The sequence below is a fragment of the Polypterus senegalus genome, chromosome 13, assembly GCF_016835505.1.
Source record: "Polypterus senegalus isolate Bchr_013 chromosome 13, ASM1683550v1, whole genome shotgun sequence".
Classification (NCBI taxonomy): domain Eukaryota; kingdom Metazoa; phylum Chordata; class Cladistia; order Polypteriformes; family Polypteridae; genus Polypterus; species Polypterus senegalus.
In genome coordinates this window covers 91,326,331-91,350,822 of record NC_053166.1, presented here as the reverse complement: position 1 = coordinate 91,350,822, position 24,492 = coordinate 91,326,331, and the positions used below count along the sequence as shown (strand labels likewise).

General features: G+C 37.0%; 1 protein-coding gene across 11 annotated transcripts in view; it reads left to right on the top strand.

The window, feature by feature from the left end:
* atp2b3b (ATPase plasma membrane Ca2+ transporting 3b) overlaps window positions 1-24,492 on the top strand; it is a 577,105-nt gene that overhangs the window by 218,373 nt on the left and 334,240 nt on the right. The window lies entirely within an intron of this gene.

Below are 24,492 nucleotides of genomic sequence, written 5' to 3'. Positions count from 1 at the left end.
AATGTAAGTGGCTATCAAGTGAAGCATTTTGAATATTTGTCAAAAGGCAAGCAAACCTTGAAATACAATTATTAGCAAACCAAATCAAGAAATTTAAATAGGACTATGAAGCTCTAGCAAGTTGTTATCGAGGATGTTTCCTAAAGCTACTTTGTTCTGAATCAAGGTCTGTGTGCGGCACCATCTTTTACAATGGCAGTGAGATGATGGCACATGCCATAGGATTTCAGCATCAAGTGACTAGCAGTGGGTGCTGCAGATATCAAAATTAAGGCTGTTTTTCCTTAACAAAAATGGTGGCACCCAGTAAATAAAACGGTCCTATCATGATATCAAGTATTAATGATAAACATAACCGACAAATAACATTGTACAAACAGCTTAAAAATTACACTGAATAAATCGGAATGATGTCAAATATGTTTTTAACAAAATTCACTCCTATTTGGATTGCCAATTGTCTTACGTTATCCTTTACTAAATAACCATTTTCATTGTAGAATGATACTTCTATTTTTTTTTAAAGCCTGTAACTAGACCAATGTACAGCAACGACTGCTTCTCTGAGATTGTTACAGTTTCCTTTGTCCGACCTTAGCATGAAGTTATCACAAACCTGAATACCCCAGAATAAACTGCAAAAGGTTCTTCTCTTATACATACATTGCAGCGCCTCCTGATCATCAACTAGGCAAGTGTGCTGGCCTTGCTTACTTTTTCAACTAATACAGAAGCACATGGCAACCACAAGTTGTTTTTTTCTATTGAGCAAATAATGAATAAAACAATCCGTTATGCTTTGTTTGACCCCTGAGGTTACATTTTAGGAATTGGTAAGGAATAAATGGTTGTTACTTATGTCTTTATATGGAACTTAACTGAACAGGTCTTATTTTTTCACATTCATATTTCACATTTATATTTTATAAGATTGAACTTTGGAAGTTGCCTAGGGCAATCGAATTTGACAAGTTAAAAATGATAAAAAAAAAAATATTAGAAATGTATGAACACTTTCACCCAGAGAGCAAGGAGGTTGATAAAACATGTAGAATTTAATTTTACAAAAGGAATGAATAGTGAACAAATATATCACTGAAAAAAACAAAGCTGGAATGGACATTCCTAAATTTTAAATAGATACAGTATAGACAGTTAACTTGGCACTTCAGAAAACAATTCTTATACTGTTTATTACTTTACAAAACTCAATTATGTCCCTTCATTAAAACATTAGGAAACAAAAACTCAACCATTGTATAAGATATAAGAAACACTTGACAATGCCATTCTTTAGGGCAAAGAAAATTTCACCTTGCTAACCACAGAACTGTTAATTTAAAAAGACCAATGAAAGTCAACATCTTTATGATGTTATCTCGTTAGCCTTTATATCATCCTTCTTTATACACAAAGAATCCAAGTCTGATTTTAGCACCAGTGCTTCAGTATAAACATTGCCATAACTAGAAAACTGACATTGTCTTGGATCTGTTATGTGCTTCTAAAATTTTGAACTAATGTCTCAAACTAGCTTCTCTTTCTATTGTTCAGATTTTTGGTCTCCATTATTATAGCTCCCAGATGGCCTGGGAACACCTTGGAATCCCACCATATTAGCTGTTAAGTGTGGCTAGGGAAAGGGGCATATGTACCTTGCTGCTCAGACTGTTAACCTTGTGACCCAGTTTCAGATAAGAGGTGGAAAATAAATGAATGAATTATGACTTCTACATACCTAATAATGATTATGTAATAAACAATGGAGCTATAAACTGTTGATTCCAGTATTATGATGTTACCTCATTATTACTAGGAAATCCTTGGTCATACTATCAATACTTTTGCTACAACATAAGTGCACTTTAATAGCACCAGCATAAATTTCAGTTAGAGTAATCACTGTTATTACTCAGACCTAAAATAGGAAAGATTCAAAATGTCTATGTCTTCAGATTTTTTACAATAAACATGCAAACTATCTAATTCCTTGTTCTTTACCATTTTTATTTGTTAGTTAGATGTTTCTCTGTGGTGCCTTGGCAACATCCTGGGCCCAATCTTTGCTATAAAAAGTTTGTTTCTTTTTTAGAAAACATTTACCTTCCATATTACTATCAGACTGTCTTCCTCCTGCCTCTACCACAGCACCTGCCCTCTAACTTCCCTTTTCAAATAGCTATTTGTCTTTGGCAGGAAAACAATTATATCACTGAACTTGTTCTCTCATATACTGATCTTCCATTCTATCTCAAAGTCTGCGGCAGATTCTTTTTCTTGGTTAATTATAACAACAGCCACAAACGTACCCATTAGTTAAGCATCCGTAACTCAATCAAATTACTTTTAATCAGACCTTCTTCCTGACAAACTGTCAGCCAGCAGCCTCTCAAGTAGTTGTGTAAGCTATCCCCTGACCACAAGGCCCCTATTATGCCGTAGGTAGACAACCCAAGCAAATGCTTTCTGACAACTCTGCGTCTTGTCCTAAGGCATCAAGTAATGTGCCCAAACTCATAGGAACATTTCTGAATCATGCTACTCTAAAGAGCGGTTTCCTAGAATCTAGCCAGCTGATTCTGGCCATCCATTCCTTCCTTAGTTTAAAGGCTCTCTCTTTTTCATTCTGGCTTTCTCTCTGTCTCCAGAAATGCTGAACTTTGAGCTCTGATTGTACACCTCTGATTTCTACTTCATTGCTTTGTGTAACACAAACCCTCATTTGTTACCAGGATACCAGATGTATGAGGCACCCAAATATGCAAGTTGGTTCATGCAATCTGCTTGATTGACAGTACACTTGTACCCAGTCTACATAAAGTGTGTGTAAAGTGACAGTATATTTTTGTGCTCATACATTATACATAGTGTTTTTATTAGATAGACAGGTTGAAGAGACTTCCAGGATATAAAACGTCCAGAATGAAGAAAAGAAAAATAAGAAAAGAAATCGAACAGAGGTCTTAGGGTATTTAAAGGCCATAACCAGGACCTGATGAAGGGAAGGAAAAGAAACATCCCAGAGGAATAAAAGACAAAGAAGGGTGCAATTGGAAGGCATGTTCTGACATCTGTTCCGCAGGGAAGAAACTTATCCCATGAATCATGGAGGGGACAAAATAACCCAGAGTGAGCTCTGTCTCTTCTATTTGTATGTTTCATAAAAACCTATATAAAAAAAAAATAATAATATTTTGATTTTGGAATGTGGGCCAGATGGCACTATTGGGACAGGACAAGTTAGCATCCTTCTCCCAATATACCCAGCATCTCTCCTCTGCACATGTCCAAACCAATGCAATCTCGCCTCTCTGACTTTGTCTCCCAACCATCCAACTTGAGCTGACCCTCTAATGTACTCATTTCTAATACTGTTCATCCCTGTCACGCCCAATGCAAATCTTAGCATCTTAAACTCTGCCACCTCCAACTCTGTCTTTTGCTTTCTGGTCAGTGCCACCGTCTCCAACCCATATGACATAGCTGATCTCACTACCATCCTGTAGACCTTCCCTTTCACTCTTGCTGATACCCGTCTGTCACAAATTACTCCTGACACTCTTCTCCACCCATTCTACCCTGCCTGCACTCTCTTTTTCACCTCTCTTCCATAGTCCCCATTACTCTGTACTGTTGATCCCAAGTATTTAAACTCATCCACCTTCACCTACTCTACTCTGTGCATCCTCACCATTCCACTGACCCCCCTCTCATTTAAACACATATATTCTGTCTTGTTCCTACTGACCTTCATTCCTCTCCTCTCTAGAATATATGTCCACCTCTCCAGGGTCTCCTCAACCTGCTCCCTATTATCGCTACTGATTACAATGTCATCAACAAACATCATAGTCCACGGGGACTCCTGTCTAATCTCATCTGTCAACCTGTCCATCACCATTGCAAAAAAGAAAGGGCTCAGAGCCGATCCCTGATGTAATCCCACCTCCAACTTGAATGCACTCCTACCGCAGACCTCACCACAGTCACACTTCCCTCGTACATATCCTGTACAACTGTTACGTACTTCTCTACCACTCACGACTTCCTCATACAATACCACAGCTCCTCTTGAGGCACCCTGTCATATGCTTTCTCCAGGTCCACAAAGATGCAATGCAACTCCTTCTGGTCTTCTCTAAAATTCTCCATCAACATCCTCAGAGCAAACATTGCATCTGTGGTGCTCTTTCTTGGCATGAAACCATACTGCTGCTCACTAATCATCACCTCACTTCTTACCCTAGCTTCCACTACTCTTTCCCATAACTTCATGCTGTGGCTCATCAATTTTATTCCCCTATAGTTACTGCAGTCCTGCACATCCCCTTATTCTTAAATATCAGCACCAGTACACTTCTTCTCCACTCCTCAGGCATCCTCTCACTTTCCAAGATTCCATTAAACAATCTGGTTAAAAACACCACTGCCATCTCTCCTAAACACCTCCATGTTTCCATAGGTATGTCATCTGGACCAATGGCCTTTCCATGTTTCATCATCTTCATAGTTGTACTTACTTCCTCCTTGCTAATCCGTTGCACTTCCTGATTCACTATCTCCACATCATTCAAAGTCTTCTCTCTCTCGTTCTCTTCATTCATCAGCCTCTCAAAGTACTCTTTTTATCTGCTCAACACACTCTCCTTGCTTGTGAGTATGTTTCCATCTTTATCCTTTATTACCCTAACCTCCTGCACATCTTTCTCAGCTTGATCCCTCTGTCTAGACAATTGGTACAGGTCCTTTTCTCCCTCCTTATTGTCCAACCTCTCATACAACTCATCATACGCCTTTTCTTTAGCCTTCGCCATCTCTCTCTTCACCTTGCGCCTTATCTCCTTGTACTCTTGTCTACTTTCTGCATCTCTCTGACTATCCCACTTCTTCTTTGCCATCCTCTTCCTCTGTATACTCTCCTGTATTTCCTCATTCCACCACCAGGTTTCCTTTTCCTCCTTCCTCTTTCCAGATGTAACGCCAAGCACCCTTCTTGCTGTTGCTCTTACTACATCTGCTGTAGTTTCCCAGCTGTCTGGTTACTCTTCACTGCCACCCAGTGCCTGTCTCACCTCCTCCCTAAACTCAACCTTGCAGTCTTCCTTTTTCAACTTCCACCATTTGATCCTTGGCTCTGCCCTCACTCTCTTCCTCTTCTTGATCTCCAACGTCATCCTACAGACCACCATCCTGTGCTGCTTAACTACACTTTCCCCTGCCACCACTTTGCAGTCTTCAATCTCCTTCAGATCAACTCTTCTGCATAGGATGTAATCTACCTGTGTGCATCTTCCTCCACTCTTGTACGTAACCCTATGTTCCTCCCTCTTCTTAAAATATGTATTCACCACAGCCATGTCCATCCTTTTGGCTAAATCCACTATCCTCTGACCTTCTTCATTCCTCTCCTTGACACCATACCTACCCATCACCTCCTCGTCTTCACTGTTCCCTTCACCAACATTCCCATTGAAATCCGCTCCAATCACCACTTTCTGTCCCTTGGGTACACTGTTAATCACTTCATCCAACTCACTCCAAAAATCTTCTTTCTCACCCATTGCACACCCAACCTGCGTTGCATATGCACTAACAACATTCATCATCACACCTCCAATTTCCAGCTTCATAATCATTTCTCTATCTGACACTCATTTCACCTCCAAAACATTCTTGACCTACTGTTCCTTCAGAATAACCCCTACTCCATTTCTCCTCCCATTCACACCATGATAGAACAATTTGAATCCACCTCCACTCCACCTGGCCTTACTCCCCTTCCATTTAGTCTCTTGCATGCACAATATATCAGCCTTCCTTCTCTCCATCATATCTGCTCACTCTCTCCCCCTACCAGTCATACTGCCAACATTCATAGTTCCTACCCTCAGTTCCACTCTCTTTACTTTCCTCCTCTCATCCTGCCTCTGGACACATCTCACCCCTCTTCTTCGGTCAACAGTAGCCCAATTTCCTCCAGCTCCCTTTTTGCTGTAATGCATTAGACATCAACAAGTGACATTAGATAAATACTAGTCAGCCATACTATATGAGACAGTGATGCCAACATCCAAGGCTCAATGTGGCGATTTTTTTCAATTTAGCAACATCCTTTGGCATTAACAGATGAAATTATTATTGCAGTAGTTTACTTTAATAAGCATCAGAAATTAAGAAATTAATATTAACTCATCTACCTATCCATCCAAGCTCAAGGAGCCATTAACAGGGATAAACTTTGATATCCATCCTTTTAAATTATTCCCAGGGCAAACCTCAGAATATTTCTATTTAATAACTAGGAGGCTTTGTCCCCTGCTTGCTTTGCTCGCAACCTCATAACCACCCCCAGCCCACCACGGTACGCGCCAGTGTTGTGAAGAGGGGGGCTGGACGCACCCAAAGGAGATACAATGGGAAACAATTTTTTTTTTTTTTTTACCTCCTCTTTGGTCAATCAGCTGCTGGCTTATTGTTGCTGCTGATGCTGCTGCTGCTGCTGCCATGCCGCAAGATCTGCATCTCGTGTGGAGCTTCGAATATTTAAAAGCCTGTACAGCAGCTGTCCTTTTGTCTCACTGCCTTGTCTCTCTTCTCCCCCAGACATCCTCTGCTCCTGTTTGGGCTCCCGCTCCCAAGGTGTGCCCCTATGAAAAAAAAAGCTTTAGTTGCCTTACATTTTTATGCAATCTTTTTGTTCAACCACTGAATTAAAGCTGAAAGTCTGAACTTCAACTGCATCTGAGTTGTTTCATTTAAAATTCATTGTGGTAATGTACAGAACCAAAATTAGAAAAAAGTTGTCTCTGTCCAAATATTTATGGACCTAACTGTACCAAAGAGATAGTTTTAAAGTCAGATGTAAACCTAATATGAAGCTAAGGAACTTATGAAGCTTAGGAACTGGACTCAAATAGCCTGAATAAAATGATTGGTACAGCCAAAGCTTAGAGAAATGCAATACTCCAACAATACAAATGCATCAACTAACTTTTCTATACCCTGAATATTAAGTAACCACTTTGGCTTCATGTTATTTCAAAATTGTAGAAAGTAAATCAATGCCTACTGTTCCTCAGCTTTTGGAGTCAACCAATTTCAATATTGTCTTGCTGCTTCAACAGCTTCTGGAACAACATTATACCCTTGAAAAACAAACAAAGAGAAAATTAAATTTGTTGCACTACTGAACCCTGAAGAAAATTCATATTTAACCAAAACAGCAAAGAGAAATACACTTTTGAGGCTTTTCTACAAATTGATAAATATAAAATTAAATACATTTTTAGAATGGTGCCTCACAGGCCAACACAATTCTAAGGTATATGTAATCAATGACTTGGAAATGTTTTATGATTAAAAACTTTGATTCTAAAAATTTCTGCATCAAATGATATTAGAATATTAACAACATGACTTGAGGCTGCTTATGTACTTGAAGGCTAGACTGTCATTTCTTCTGTAAATTGTTGTTTATCGGGTAAGACTGGAATTACAAATCTAATTTAGAGGAAAATGCTAAATTTTAAAGCGAGAATATCAACTACAACAGCATTCATTTCCATTTTCATACAAGATATGAAACTCTTTACAAGTGCTTTACAAGATGTTAAAAAAGCACAATTATAAAAGAAAAAAAAATGATGTACCGTATACCTCTTTACAACATCTTTGTCTGATTTCTTTTAAAAGGTATTATATTATATAGAGCATGTGGAATCACATTGTAGAAAAGGTGTTCACAGATGGGAAAGCAAGTATCAAGAGATGAAAATATAAAAGTTAAGGGAGCAGACAAAAACAAGCCCAATAGGACTAATGAAGGTCAAAAAAAGTGATAAGAACATTGTTTGCCAGAAAACCAAAAAAAATTCAAAATTAAGGACAAGACTAAAAATTTAAAAAATGGTTCTAAAAAAGAATAGAAGAGTTATTGGTTTTTAATTTATGTCATAGGTTCATTCCGACACCAGCAGCCACATGGATGGTAATTGCCATTGTCATCATAAACACAGCCACAACAATGAAAAACTGATCACATGGCAGTAGCCTTGCACCATTTGTACAACACAACAGCCATGGCCATTCCCAAAAAGTGCAAAATGATAACAGAGAATAAAGAGCATTTAAAAATAGTGCAGTGAAACGTCACATTAATAAAGAAAATTGTAACTAGAAAAGAGGCAAATAATAAAATATGAGCTAAACTTTTACTAAATGTAATAATAAAACAAACTGAAAATGTTGACAAAAGGTCCCATGATAGACAAATTATGATGTTCAGGCCAAGGGCAGTGACAAGTGCAGAGTCAGGGGAGTCCTATCCCTTTTGACACAACATACAAAAAATGACACATTAGCAACTTAATAGACAATGTTAAAAGATAGAAAGGAAAATGAAAAAGTAAAAAGTAACATCAGAAAAATGGTTAAAAACAATTAAACACAAAAAGAAAGCAATTAATAAAACACTTTTATTAACATATACTGTATATGAAATTAATTAAAACAGTCAGACTAAACCCTTACAAAAGAAAATCCATACATTAATGAGATGGTTATTGGTTATTAATGGTATTTAGATGGATAGAAGATTTTGCTGGTTGGTATGTTTTAAATGGGATAGTTAGGTCAGCCCCAGAATGTGGTTAACTGAAGAATGAATGCACTTATTTATGTCCATCTATGTCTTTATAAATTGTATCCATAATATCTTTCATTTTTTAAAAACCATTCAGTTTTTAATCCAGACATGTGAGACCACTGGAAGTATGTTATTTTTCAAAATATCTTTACTGTGGCAATTTATTGTTTTATTAATTATCTGACAGAACATATCCTCTAAACAAACAAATGAGATGGCACTTTTTCCTTTTCTTTCAGTACATACTTGGTATTGCTCCTTGTTTTAGTTTACAAAGTGGGCTCTGATACTAATAAACTTAAGTCTGCAAATCATATCATGTTAACTCAATTAACCTCATCAGCCTTGGCTTCCATTAGCTGCATGTGGTAGACAGTTTGTCTATATGAGCAGAAATAAATTAAATAAGTGAAGATATCTGGCTTCCCTGGCCACAGTGGGCATTTCCTAAAAAGTGCAGTAGAGATAAGGAGTGTCCAGCATACTGTAAGTACCTGCAGTAGTTGCAACTGAGTGATTAAAGAGCTCTCGTTTTTAGGTGTCACTGTATGCCAATTGATTGAGGCCTTTTTTGTCCCACATTGTATTGAAATGATTCCTTAAAGCCAGCTCTAGTTAATATGAACACTAGGTCCGCGAGATGAACTGCAATTGTCAGACACATTTGGTATGATCTGTATATTTCCTCTTCATTTTCTTAGTCTTCGTAACTGCACATTTGTTTAAGTGACAACTGCCCATTCACTTTTTCCCATATGTTGTTTTTTGCTGGGGAAGGTGTGGGGTGCACTTTCCACCTAAAACATAATCCCCCCTTTTAGTGGAACAAGGTTCTTTTTAGTGATGCCCCACCCCTACACCACTTAACCACTACTGTGCAAGATCATTGCCTGCAGTGTCACAGTCTGTAACTTGCACCCTTTTAGCGTGCCTCCAAGGTCTGGTGGATCAACATCAGACAGCTTAAGTTGCTACTTTGATCTGCTTCTTTCTGCTGCTGGATTCCTTTTCTGTGGCAGAGTATCACTTGGCACAGAAAGGCAATACTACACTCTGTTTCTGGGACCAAAAGCTTGTACTCCCATCAAGCAGGATGAAGTGACCCTGTACCTTAGGGAATGTCACCTTTTACCTCATTGCTAGAGCAATATATAAGACAGCAGAGCAGGTGTTATCAGTTTATTTACCCACTAACTTATCAAATATTATGCCAAAGCAGAAGCAAATCGGTATAATAGAAAACAAAATATGACCTGAGTTCCAGCAGCAGCATAAACTTCATCTTAAAATTGTTTAATTTATTAGTTTCTCAAATCCCATCGTAACTAAAGTAGCACGTTAAATGCTTTGTTATGTATTTGATCTTCTATGTGCTCTATGTGTGTGAATCACGACGTGCTTCTTAAACCAGCTTTCTCTTCCTCCGACAGGACACAGAATCCATTACATTCGTGATATTACAGCTCTCTGAATAACTAAAATACTGAGATGTATACGTGATATCATTTTCATAATGACAAGAGTTAAAGCATGTTATTAAACATGGGAACATGGTGGCGCAGTGATTGTGCGCGACCTTCGATGAAATAATTTATTGCAGCAGTACGTACTAACCTTCAATTCCTGTCTTTCCTTTTCTTTTTCCAAATACCCAATCACTATACAATCAGCTCTGTAATAGACATTAAGCCACCTGTAAGCTTATAAAAGTTTTGAAGAATCTGTGTTAAGGAACATTGAAATATCTTCATAGTACATGCTTAATTATCCTATCCTTCAAGCCAGTCCCAGTGAAGCATACAGTACGAGGCAGGTACAATCCGTGAACGAAGCACCAGATCCTTGCTAGTATAGCGACACCGTGTCCTTTAATTATTAACAATATAGATTATTTAAATGAAGTTAAAGTTTTATCTGTATAATATAATAACATCGCAAGTTTACGGTGAGGTAATTGTACTTAGAAGTACAAACAGTTCTACAAGGAGCAGTTGATGGACTGATTGAGTGCGTTTAAAGCTCTTGGGATGAAACTGTTTCTGAACTGCAAGGTCCGAGCTGGAAAGGTTTTGAAGTGTCTGCCATATGAGAGCAGTTCAAATAGGAAGCATGGCTGAGGCAGCATATGCTTGATGCTGTATACCAGGGGTGCCCAGACTTTTTCGGCTTGCGAGCTACTTTCACATACATCATTTTGAATGAATTATTTAATATTTTTCTGAAGATGTTTTTGCTAACTTATTTCATTACCTTGTATTAGAAATTCATTGAGTTTACTAAAAATGTGCCTGAGTCGTTTCAATCAATATCAATATAATCTGACTTTAAATTTACATATTCAGGAATGAGGTTATATATTCCGACACTGACTTTATATATTCTAACTCTGACTTTATATATTCAGGAAGAGTGTTGCAATTTTTGATGCGGGTGAATCACCCTCAACATCTTCCATAAATGGATATCACTTAAAATGTAGCCAATGGCTCAAGTAAAGCTGAGTCTTGAAACCATCTGTCAAAGTCTGACAGACAATTTTCAATCTGCTCTGTGCAGCGTATGCTGTCAAGTTGTGCACACATGCCTTCCATTGCATCTCCAGCTCTGACACAAGGTTTTAGATGTTCCCCAAATCAAGGCTCTGCAGCTTTGAGGACAGATGTTGCATTTTTCATTTGAAAGCATTAACTGAGCTAATCATATTGACCATGGTTTTGTCTTTTCCTTGCAGCTGTAAATTAAGCTCACTGAACATGTTGGTCAGATCGGAAAAAAAAAGGCAAGTCTAGCAGCCATTAATCGTTATTAAGTTGCTTGTATTCTGCATGTTTAATGAAAAGGAGAAACTCCTTTTTCTCTGGCCAGGGTTCTTGAAATCTCAGCAGGAATTTCTCCCTAGCCACCTGCCTCAACGAAGACCTCTTTTATCATCATGTTAGATGGACTTTTTATCTTTTTATCTCAGACTGGCCACCCTGTATGTCAATCAAGTGGCAAATGCCATAGGGAGGATATATGATAGACTATCATTTAAAACATTTTTTTTTGAATGCAACGCATTTTTTTGAATGCATCTCCCTGCATTCCCTTTCCTATCTACTGGTCGATCGCGATCGACGTATTGGGCAGCCCTGCTGTATACCGATAATTCTCTTTCCGATCAGCTGCTCCGAGTGATGCAGTGAGAGTAATATGGAAAAAGATGATCCACTGTGGCAACATGTAACGAGAGCAGCTGAAAGAAGAAGAAAAAGGTGCAGTGAGAGTAACGATGCTAAAGCAGCTATGGTATTTAGAAAAGTTTGACCATTCTGTGGACCATTATATTGTTACAGGTTAATTACAATCAAATGCATTACACTAACAAACAATATGCAGTTAATTTTAGTGTATTTATAAAGCCGCATCAGTAATATGGATCTGAAAAAGAAAGATAAACCACACAGGAACAGTAGCACTGCTTTGACGCTGGGTGCCGCCAGTCTGCAAAACCGAGTGGAGAACTTGTGTACGACAGGGTATGAGGTACTGTGGAAATGTGTGTGGCTTTACGCCAAGTTTAGGTTTTATACATCGCGATTTGAACGTGGAAACGTTTGTACGCACCGTTTATACATGAGGCCCCAGATGATTAGCAGTGTTGATGAAATAATGATGCAAGGTATTCGGCTAGAAAAGTAGCTTCTTTTCGTCTGCAGAAAACTTGAACAATCGTTGCCCTGGCGAGTTTATGAAAAAAAAGGGAACATGAGTGAAAAGAATTAGTAATAACAGTCAGCAAGATCGACTAGAGAATGATTAAGAGGAAAACAGTAGAGAAATGACCAACAGCTTCACTACTGTTGTCATGTATACCAAACCTGCCACCTTTGCCTCCTGCAGCTCATGGTATATCCCTGAAAAGTTTTTCACTGCTGTGTTTCATTGTCATTCATTGTCAAGGAAAAGGAATATTCATGTAATGCCCAGTATAAAGTCTCCTATTATTCCCAAACTGTTTAATTAATTAAGACCTTTTCTTTTTTGATGCACATTCACTGTGTGCTCTGCACCTTAACAGGACACTGATTGCAGTTACAATGTGGTGGCCGTACTAGATTATGGAAAAATTTATTTTATGTAATAAAAGTTTACATGAAAGCTGGCAAGTAATGAGTGAAAGCCAATTCATATAAATATATATGAAAATTAGTACTGACATGGGAAGAATTTTGTGCTGTGTGTCTGCTAGTAAGATTTTATATAGTTGAAGAGAAATGCAATTTTGTACATGCCGAAGACCATTTATTTAGTCTTTTACAAAACATGGAACTCTCCAGGCAAAAAATGCAGTATAAGGAACTAGCAGAAGATTTTGTAATTTGAGTTTTTGTTGCATGTTTTACAGTATATTCAAACCCTCAGGGGTTTACTTTTTTCAGCAATGCTGTTGATTATATTTTTTGTTTTGCTCTTCTCCATCATCAAGTTTCCATATCTTGATTACAGTGTTATGGTGCATTGAACTCATTTTGTAAAATTATGTTATAATGGAAGGTGTGGATGGACTGGATTCCCATCCTAGTAAAGAAACAGCAACAAAGGTGTAGCAAATCGACAGTGCGAAATGGCCTCCTAGGTACACGCCTAGTACTCCGAGTGGCAGAAACTCTCTCTAGGTGCTCTAATTTGAACACCTACAGGGCTGCATGTTAGCTGTAATCTCAACAGGCAGATCTGCTGGGGTCCTTGGGTGCTGCTAGAAGGAACTGCTGGGGTCTGCTCCCCTATTCTCTAGAGATTTCTTTTGGAGGTAATATCACTGCACTGGTACTCCTAAAAGCAGCTTTTAATAAAAAAAATATATTAAAAAATAATTTACTATTACTGTATCATGATTGTAAATGCAAGCAAGATGCCTGAGCCTATATTCAGTAAAGACTGCTAAGGAAAAGTAAAAGGAAAGAAATTAAAGTATGTGTATTTATATCAATTTGGCAGCTTGATGTGCAACTGGCAGCACTGTCACCTCACAGATTCATTGTCCTAGGTTTTAAATCCAGTGTCTTGTCGTTGTCCTCTGTGGAGTTGGCACATGCTTTCCACATCTGCATGGGTTTTCCTCTGCGTTTTCTGACCTCATTACCAAAGATGTACTGGTCAGATGAATTGTTGATTTAAACTTTTTCCTACAAGTGCATGTGTGAGTGTGCCTTGCAAAAAGCTGGCACCCTGTTGATGGAGTGTTCTTGCCTTACTGTCCCCTAAATCCCCGATTTAGATTAAGGTTTCTTTTTTAAATGTTACATAAGGTATTATTTTATTGCATACTAGCTGTCCCCTCTGCCAGTGTTGTAGTGAAGCAAGACAAACTTTAAAAATGAATAAACAAACAGGTATTACTAACTAAGCACAGGCAAGGTACACTCCAACACATCGCAAGGGGTAGACAGAGTCGAACGGACCCTGGCATGTGAGTGAGGAGGGCCCTGCATGGCTCTCCACTCCTAATGCTTCCCCCTCCCCTCGGCCCTCAGCCTTTGTCTTGGATTAATGTGAATAAACCATCCCTGCAAGCAAACTATAATATTTTACGCAATGAGAGAAGAAGCAAAATCAACCAGAATGTTCAAGCAAATTACAGAAAAAAACCTGATCTAAATTTATTAGCTTGTTCTCATGTGAAAAAGGTAAAGACATACGGATTATATATATATATATATATATATATATATATATATATATATATATATATATATATATATCCTTCTATATGAAAGCAGTCGGGATTGTCCTTCCGTCCCGTGAGTACTACACAGGCACGGAGTTTCACACACGCCCCGTCCATTTTGCAATGCACGATGGGATTTGTAGTTTCGTTTTTCCAGGTAAAAGATGATTTTCTACTCCAGACTGTGCGATATCTTCTTCTTCTTTCTTACTATATAAAAGCGGTCGGGATTGTCCTTCCGTCCCGTGAGGTGGAAAGCGTAGTGGTATTCCGCTTATCACAGACGTACTACTTGCAGCTTGCGGTACGAAGCGACATGATGTGAGCAGAGTTCTGGTGTTCCCATCGTTCCCTTGCTTTTGTGCGCGATGCACTGGAAAAATAGACAAAATTATGTCTCTTAAATAGTTAATGTTGATGGAGTACAAATGCCACACCGCGTAGTAAATATCAGGGGGGTTCAAAAGGGCGACCTCAATATAGAAAAAAAGTTTACATTTCATCACTAACAGAAACTACGAGTATTAAAGTAATACCGCTCAAATGCAATATAACCAAATTAATGAGTCTGTATAAAATACCAAATTGATCTACATATGGAATTGCCTTAAGAAGTGGTCAACTTAAAAGTCGGTCGCCTAGTATATATATAATATCAGTCTATTAAAAAAAAAAATCTTGGAAGGAGAGGATACGTGATTTTCTCTTACACTTTAAGGTCCTGTGAGACAAAGCAGTGAGACAAAAGGATAGCTGCAGCATAGGCTTTTAAATGATCGACACGCAGTGTGACAAGCAGAACACGCAGCTTGGTAGCAGCAAGACAGCAGCTGATCTGACTCCATTTCCTTAGTGTGCGTTCAGTCGCCCCCTTCACAACACAGCAGAAAGAGACCTGAAGTGACTGGCATGCAGCGCACCCCGGGGATCAAGCGAAGCCCCCTAGTGTGTGTGTATATATGTTGATTAGTTGAGACATTCAGAGAACACTATGAACAACAGAAATATTTTTTTCATTTTATTTCAGAGCTCATTTACTCTCCAATCAATGTTATTTTATGTAATACTGGTAACTGCAGATGTTAAATGCATCCAGCCATCATCAGTCAAAATACAGCAATTTAAGGGTTACTGGTTTTAACTCCAACTCTGACCTGGCTAATGGGTTTAATGAATACTACTTGAAATTTGAGCAGTTTGATTTTACTGAGCAAGCACAAAACTTAAAGCATATGGTTTGAGGTATTTTTGGTCAAAAGGATGTAGAGAACATTTTTAGAAAAATGAAGTACAAATAAAAGTCCAAAACAAGACCAAATTTGTGGAAGGCTCTCAAAATCTTGTGCAGAGCAGCTCAGCTCTATTTTTTACTTTATTTTTGGATATCATTAAAATAGCTAAGGTCCCAAAGTCATGGAAATAGACTACAGTAATTTCAGTAGCTAAAAACAAAACTACTAAAACCTTAAATGTCTTCATACCAGTAAATCTGACATCATTGGTCAAGGAATCCCTGGAAAAATGCATCAAGATGAAGTTAAGGGAGAAAACTTAGAGTTTATTAGATATATTTCATTTTGTCTGACAGTCTAATGGGGGACTGAGAACACCAGTGTCACTTTACTTCATCTGTTAAATAACCACTTGGAAGGCATCAAGACTCACTTGTGGTTCCTGTTTGTAGACTTCTCTACAGCTTTTAACATTATCCAGACCCACCTTCATGCAGAGGTACTTATAAAAGATCTTAATTTGGACTTCAGTTCAACAGGAAAGCTGACTGACTTTTTAACAGTAGAAAAAAAGTCAACGGTTGTCAATCTGAAATGGGGCCCATATTCACACAGTCCCCTCAGAGCTCTGTTCTTCCATCTCTTTTGTACATCCTCTACAGTAATGGTTGTGGCAATAAATTTGAAAACACCTTAAAATCTGCTGATGACTAAGTGATTGTAAGCCTAATGAATGCCAATAAAACCAGTCACGGTCCAGTGGTAGATGATTTTGTTAAATGGCACAATGAGTCTTTTGTACACCTACACACTAAAAAAAAAACTAAGCAGCCAATAATCAATTTTCAAAAACCACCACTCACCCAAACACTCATACAAGACAAAGTAGTGGAGATTGTTGACAGTTGTAAATCTCTAGTGACAATCAGGCTCAAAATTCACTTTCAATGAAAATACAGAAGATACCTGCAAAAAGAGACAGTAGTGACTACAGTGTAAGGAAGCCAAGTCTTTTTAGTGCGAGTCCACCAATTATGTCCCTTTTACAAATCTTGTTTTAAGTCTGTCTTAAGTTCTGAAAATCTTATACTTCAGTAACAAAAACAAAATACAGTAAATCAAATTGTAAAATGGAGCAAAAAATAACATGGTCTTAACAGTAAAATCTGACAGACCTGTTTAATAAGCAAGTATTACACAAAGCAGAGCCTATTCTGTCAGACAGGACACCCCTACTACATTCTCTATTCCAGTTGTTGCCACAGGTTCAAGGTTCCAATTATAAAAAGCAACTGGTTCAATTACTCTTTCATTCTAAATGCTATTAATCTTCTAATTATGTTCAATTTTAAAATAAACATCCACAGTCATAAATTATAAGATGAACAGTTATTTGCACCAATCATTACTCAGGTCTAAATGTTGGTTTAATTTTTTTATGAGTAATATATGTTTCATTTAACGTTTCACCATAAATATTAGTATCATATTCACTACTGTATTAGATTTATTTGTACTAAGTTTATATTTGATGTCTGTGTTCTTTGAGGTGTGTTTTAATCTTGGTTTGTAAAACCTGTTGACAAACCAAATTTTCCTCCTGGGACAATAAAATTGAACTGAATTGAATTGAATGGTGTTTGTTGCTGCCTTCCAGATCTAGATGGATGAGCTCAAATTCTAAATCTTTCATTGTCTCTGAGGTGCTTTCATGTCCTGATCACTTCCACACGGACCTTCCTCTAGGCGCTTCACTTTTCCATCAACATCTTGAAGATATGCATATTGGGTAATTTGGCCTGGTATAAGCTAGTATCAGCATTTGATTTACTGCTATTTGCCAATGGTCTTTCTAGGACTAATTCCTGTCAGGGTAAGGCATGTCTCCTCAGGACTTTGCCGTGGAAATATACATATTTAAAAATATAAAGAATCAAAGCAACATGGGTCCTCCTTTTACATATACAGTATTTTATACATTTTCTTATCTGGTGATGCAAAAAATAATAATAAAAAAACAGATCTATTGCCTCCTACTGTTATGTAGTAATTGTACACAGTGTGTGTTCCACTGCATAGAACAACACAATTCTGCAGATTAGGTCTACTGACTCTGGCCAGATCCTTCAGTGTTGAAAATGTGGTAATATTGGAGACCCCAGCAGCATACTAGCATTTAATTATGAATGCTTGTTTCTATTCTATGCTACCTGGAGAGATCCAGAATAACATAATATTGGTCTTTTACAGTTGAATGCCAAATGCTTTGTTTCTTATGGCATCCACTCCCCACTTTATAGACATTTGCTAGATTTACAGTTATGATGGCAGTGTTATACTCGGTTTATATTTTAGAAATCAAGTTCTGAGATTACAGAGTACCTCAATAGCAACATGGAGGCACAAGTGCTTATCTATTCATTCTGGCTTTGTTCCTTTTTGAGCAGGTAAAAGAAAAATCACATTTTCCATCTAATAAATGCCATCAATGACTTCCTGTCCTCAGCTCACTGCCTTTTATGTGCGGCTGGATGAATTGAGTGTTCCTCTGGGAAATGCTCTAAGGCTGTCTAACACTGTTTCAGCACTGTTAAGGCTTCCTAAATCCCTTTATAACACTTCCACTGGCATTAAGTACAGTACATCCTTTTTACATTTTTGGTGTGAAGAACTTGATTAAGCACACTGTACAACTACAGCCAGTAACATGGCATAAATCATCATAGACTGAGTAGGCTGCAAAGGTATCACACTGGCATCACAGAAATTAAAAGCAAATAAGACTTTAAAAGAAAGAGAAGCTACAATTAATGACAGTTATGTTGTTTTTCAGCTGGAATGAATGAAGGAGATGTTTAAAACTTTTATTACATATTCTCTTCCATCTGATACTTTAGAGCATAGCGAAAATCCTTTCACGGTGGGTACCAACAGTCTCAGACACATCACAGCTGAAAAAGTGGATGCATATTTTTGAAGAACAAAAATTTTAAAAAGTGTGTTCATCAATGAAGCATGAGCATGTTTTTTATTCTTTTCTGTTGATTATTCAAGGATATTTTAGCAATACTGAGTATTACAAAGGCATAATAGATCTATCTAGAACTTCGTCTTCTTCTTTCGGCTGCTCCCGTTAGGGGTTGCCACAGCGGATAATCTTCTTCCATATCTTTCTGTCCTCTGCATCTTGTTCTGTTACACCCATCACCTGCATGTTCTCTTCTTCAGCCAACAGCAGCCCAATTTCTGCCAGCATCCTGTTGGCTAACAGTACTGGTGACGGTCGTTGTTAACCCAGGGCTCAACCGATCCGGTGTGGAAATTTGAATTGTTGTCTGCATATTGATTTGGCAAAATTTTACACCGGATGCCCTCCCCGATGTAACCCTCCCCATTTATCCGGGCTTGGGACCGGCATGAAGAAACACACTGGTTTGTGCATCCCTGTGGCTAGGTTGACAGATCAATCTAGAAAAAAGCGCATGTATTTTGTACATTTCATTCTTTAGAGGCTATCACTTGATTGTGTGTTATTATGCTACTATATTGTAATGTGTCTAAGTACAATTTTCTTTGACACCGTGACTCCCACATATGTACATACATTTCGGCTTAGCAATCAAAAACATTATTCCAATACAAGGAAAAATGATTAAAAAACGCACAAAATGAAAGAGAAAAAAATTATGTCTCTGTATGTCTTTTATAAAGAATCAAGTTATTTGTATCACGTTAATATATGCTGATGTTTTACTTTCTGCATCATTGTTTGGCCCTAAGAGTTACAACTGCTGTTGACTGTTGTTGATAAAGGAGCAGAAGGACATTTAGAAGACCAATTAGGATTCCCATCCTTGCAATAAATATTGCGATTTATATATACTGAGTTGCCATTTTATTAGGTGCACCCCACTATTTTTATTCAAATTCTACTTTTCAACATGTCATATGTCATCTCAAAGTGGTGAAAGGTATTAATCAGGAAGATCAGCATGTTTAGCTTCAACTGACATTTGAATGAGCATTAGAATGGGCAAAATGAGTAAACTTAGTTCAAGCATCTCTCAAACGGCTGTTCTCATGGCCTTTTCATGCACAACTGTTTTAGGGGTTTATCATATGATGTGAAAAGTAAAAAACTACTAGTGATAGGTGATCTACTATATAAAAACACCTAGTGGATCACAGGAGTCAAAGGAGAATGGCAAGAATTGTACATTATAGCAAACATGCCATTTACATAGAACTACTAAGAATTTGTTTCCTGAACATTTTTAGGAATATCTTAGGGATTTTGGATTTTCTTATCATGCACATTTTTATTGCAATTGCCTGTTTTGTGATTTCCTCCTATATTATAGGTAAACATACACAGTACAACAACTACAATTTGAACATCTGTGATGTACTAGAAATGCAGTTCGGATATAGCAGGTGCTGCTTCCCTTGTGAATGGAATAGCCATGCTAAAGTATCTCATTACATTAAAAAGAACTGGCAGGTCCATAAGCATCTGGTTCCAAGGCAGAAAAATGAGTGTGGCACATAAACCACTTGATGACCTAAAAGATATTTTGCCTCCACTTCATGTAAAACTTGGACTGATTAAAAGTTTCATGAAAGTGACAAACAAAGAAGGTAAAGGATTTTAGAGAGACAGGTTTTGTTTGAATAACTGATGCCAAGATTTAGACACCTTATTAAATGACAAGTTGTTTGAAGATCTGCTAGTGAGGCCGGAGGAAACTGCATGAAATACATTCAAGGATGTTGTTGATAATTTTCTTGGCAACTTACAGAGCACCAACCAACAGCCAGGTGATTGACAACATGTTTCAAGCTTACAAAACCATGACGTGTAACATGTCGCAAAAGATTCATTTCTGCATTCACACTTGAATTTCTTACCTGCTAATCTTGGTGCAGTCAGTAACAAACACAGTTAAAGTTTTCATCAGGATAGTGCAACAATGGAAAGACAGCATTAGGCCTAGTAAAACCCATCAATGCTGATCGACTATTGTTGGACACTGAAATTACAAGCATCAGATGCTGAATATAAACAAAACTCGGCATGTGATACAGTCAATCTGAAAGTATATTTGTATTCAGCCTGAAACTGTTTATCATAATCAACAGACATTTTTCAACAAAAAAAAAAAAACAATAAAAAAATGTTGTTGTCCAGTGTATTCAGAGGAGCTACAATAACTGAAAACTATAATATGTCAGGTGTCAATGTTTTCAGCAGAAAATATAGTGCATCGCCAGTGGGCACAAAGCATCAAAACTGGTCATGTAAAGAGAGAAAAACAAATCTATGTTTCATGTGCATCATGCTGATGGAAGAATCAGAATCTGAAGCAAGTCCATTTAGTTATCTTTTGTTGTCAACTGTACAGTTTAGTAGCAGCAGTATGATGGTGTGGGTATAATTTTCTTGGTGCACCTTTGAGACCCTGATACAATCTACCCACACTAGGATGGACAATTTACCAAACATATATTGTCACTGGTTTTGGGAACATGACCCAAGGTTTTCATTGTTTCAATGGCTGGAACAGTCCCTGGATCTCAGGCCTATTAAGCATCTCTGGGAGGAGGTGGAAAGAGTTTTTCGCAGGAAGAGTGCAATTTGCAGCAAATGGGTAATGTAATCATTTCCATATAGTATATCACTCCTGAACAAGAAATCCTGCAACTTATAGAATATGTCCCAATATGAATTAATGCTATTCTGAAGGCCAAAGGAGACAACACACTACTAGATAGGAGTACCTAATAAATATAGAACTGAGTCTATATACTACTTGTATACAGTACATATATTCAGAGAAAGGGTGTACAGTAGACAATGGTGTTGGGGAGTTCTAACAGCACAATTAAAACAAGAATGAAACCAAGGAGACCACAATACACAAAAGCAAAGGGTTATCTATCCAAAATAAACACAAGGAAGAAACATAAAATAAAAGGAAAATACAAAGTAACCACAAAAAAAAAAAAGTCTACCACGGTTAGCCATGTGACTAACTAGTGGGGACTCTGATCTATCTCTAACCAAAGTGCAAAACCAAGACTTCTCTTATTACACCTCTGAGCTCAATGAATGCAACTATTTAAGCTTTTGCCAAAACCTGTCCTTCCAATTTCATGCTCACCATGTCAGTCTAGCTGCTGCTAGAGTTTTTACAGTTGCATTTTTGAGGCAGCAGCCTTAACAACTTTTCACTATGCAGAATACTACTTACATAGAGTTACATGCAGTTTAAAAGATTTATTCATACAAAACAAAAAAATCACATTTTGTGCTTTCACGTGTACTTTTAAATATCTTTATGGTCATGCAGTGGTTAGTGCTATAGCCTCACAGCTCTATGGCCCTGTCTCTAAATGTTCTTTGTGGGTTTTCCTCCAGGTACTCTTCTGTTCCCTGCACATGCTAATAGTGTGCAGAGTGGGTTGTTTGATATCTCCAAATCAATCCTTGTGATGCAGTGGTGCTGTGTTCAGGACTGATTCCTGCTTTGCATCCATTGTTGCAATGACCATATTAAATACAACAGGGAGGTTAAGAAAGTGAATATTTTGAAATATTTATGTATTGCTTACTAATAAATTACAAACCGATGGATTGCAGACACAGCTAAAACAAATAATTATCTGTACCTGCAGAGTACTGAGTTGTGCCACACTGAAAATAAGTTAGTTTATGCTAGTATAAAGAGTCATTTACTATTTATCGTATTACAAATTTGACTCTGAATTATTGTGTGATCAATGAAGTTCCTAAATCTATTGCCAAATGCATTTTCAACAAAAAAAAATCAATTTTGAAATAATAGAAATGAACAGAATTAAAGTAAGTGAAATTTACAGTACTGAACTCACACTTTCATCTTTGCACTCTCTTTTTTATCTTTAGTGGGTCACATATTTGATTGGCTTGCGTTTGATGCATTCTCGTGTTATACATTTATGTTACAAATTACTGGCTAGCATATGACAGAGGAGAACAGTTATTCTCATGCAATTTTAATTAATTTTTTTCTTCTTACTATTTTTTTCATCTTGTAAAGCATTTTTGCTACATCCCATGTATTAAAGTGTGCTAAAGAAATAAAAGGTGTGGTTATTCAATGTTTTTCTATAGCTCTTTTACCAAACATGCTTAACTAATCTAATAGCATAACAACATAATTTTACACAGGACACAGGATATGAGCTCTGATTTATAGCATTGGATGCAAATGTTTAAGCAGTTGCAGATAATCAGGGCTTTAGAACTCTTTAATGCGTGGAAACTAATGGAAAACTAACAAGGAAAATCTTGTTGATATGAAATATTTATAAACTGTGAACAAACACTTTAGTCTCAGCTTGAGTTATAAATAATACGAGTCTTCCACTCTCATGAAAAAGTTTAGGTATTCTTTAAAGATCTGACGGTGCTGAATCCAAATCTGTTAACAGAATTGCTCTATCGTGTCCAGTCTTTGACAGATGATTGTTTAAATTAAAAGGAAAAAAACCATTGTTTTAGAGAACAAAAATATATTTATATATTTTTAATTAGATAGATAGATAGATAGATAGATAGATAGATAGAGAGACTTTCAAAAATATTAATTTCACAAATTTGTACAAAAAGTAGTGGTTTGCCAGTTTTTTCTTGCTATAGTATATTCCTCTGAAGTTGGTTCACAGTGGAATGAAAAACAGAAGTTTGCTAACATGGACTCAGGAAATAAGGAAAACAAACATTTTTCATTTCAAAATGTACTTCAAATTTTGAATGTAAAAAATACTTAGGCCATAAAATAAATTTACCTTATTGTAAACAAATCAACAATTTAAAAAAAAATGGTGTTTTCATTAAATTTGATATCTTGTGGAAACATGTGTGGTAGAGAAATTCCAATATTAGAAATGGATTCAGCACACCTACATTTATAAAGTACAGCACGTTTTTTGTGCAGGAGGATTTAGCTGCAGACCAGTGTAATCTGCACGCTCAGGTTATAAATACAATCTCAATATCTGTAGAAAATTATTTACTTTTAACTGTTGCTGGTGCTCCTTACTCACAGCTTTTTGGGAACTGGGTTTGATAACCTACCCAGTCTCTGCCTGGATAGAGTTTCTCTGGTTTCCTTAAGTTTCTGATGGTTTCTCCTGTTTCCTTTCCAATTCCTAAGATGTGTACATTAAATTGATTAGAAACTCCTTACTGGTCAATAAGTGAGAGTGAGCCATTATTGGATTGTACAGAGCTGCTTCCTTCCTTGTATCTGTTACAAAAATATGTTCTAGGGGTGGGAGTTAGGTTAAGACATCATAGTACAAAATGAAGCTTTTAAAGTTGGCTCTAAAGTTATTTGAAAGTAAAATTATTTCAGCACTGAAGTTATATGTTCACATCTTTGTTCTAGCTTTCATCTTATTCGTCTTAAGAATTAACAAACAATACAACCACAATGTACTGTATTACAATAGTCAATTCTGCTTGAAACAAACGTATAAACAAACTTTCCAAGATCTGCAATCTATCAGTAATAATAAATAAAAATATCTTTAATTTCACTGAACTTTCTGTAGTGAAAAGTCAAACAAAATGACACCTTTTATTGGCTAACTAAAAAGATTAAAAAAAGATTACAATCAAGAAGGGGCCTGATTTGCCTTGAAAGCTTGCATATTGTAATCTTTTTAGTTAGCCAATAAAAGGTGTCATTTTGCTTGACTTTTCACTACATTCATAATGGCTAACGCATTACAACACCCTAGTATTACTGAACTTTCTGATAATTTATTAATTGCACTTATATTTTAATGCAGAAAACTGGATCAGAACGATATTGATAATAGATTATATAAAGTAAAAATTATAGCTTAAATCATTTAAG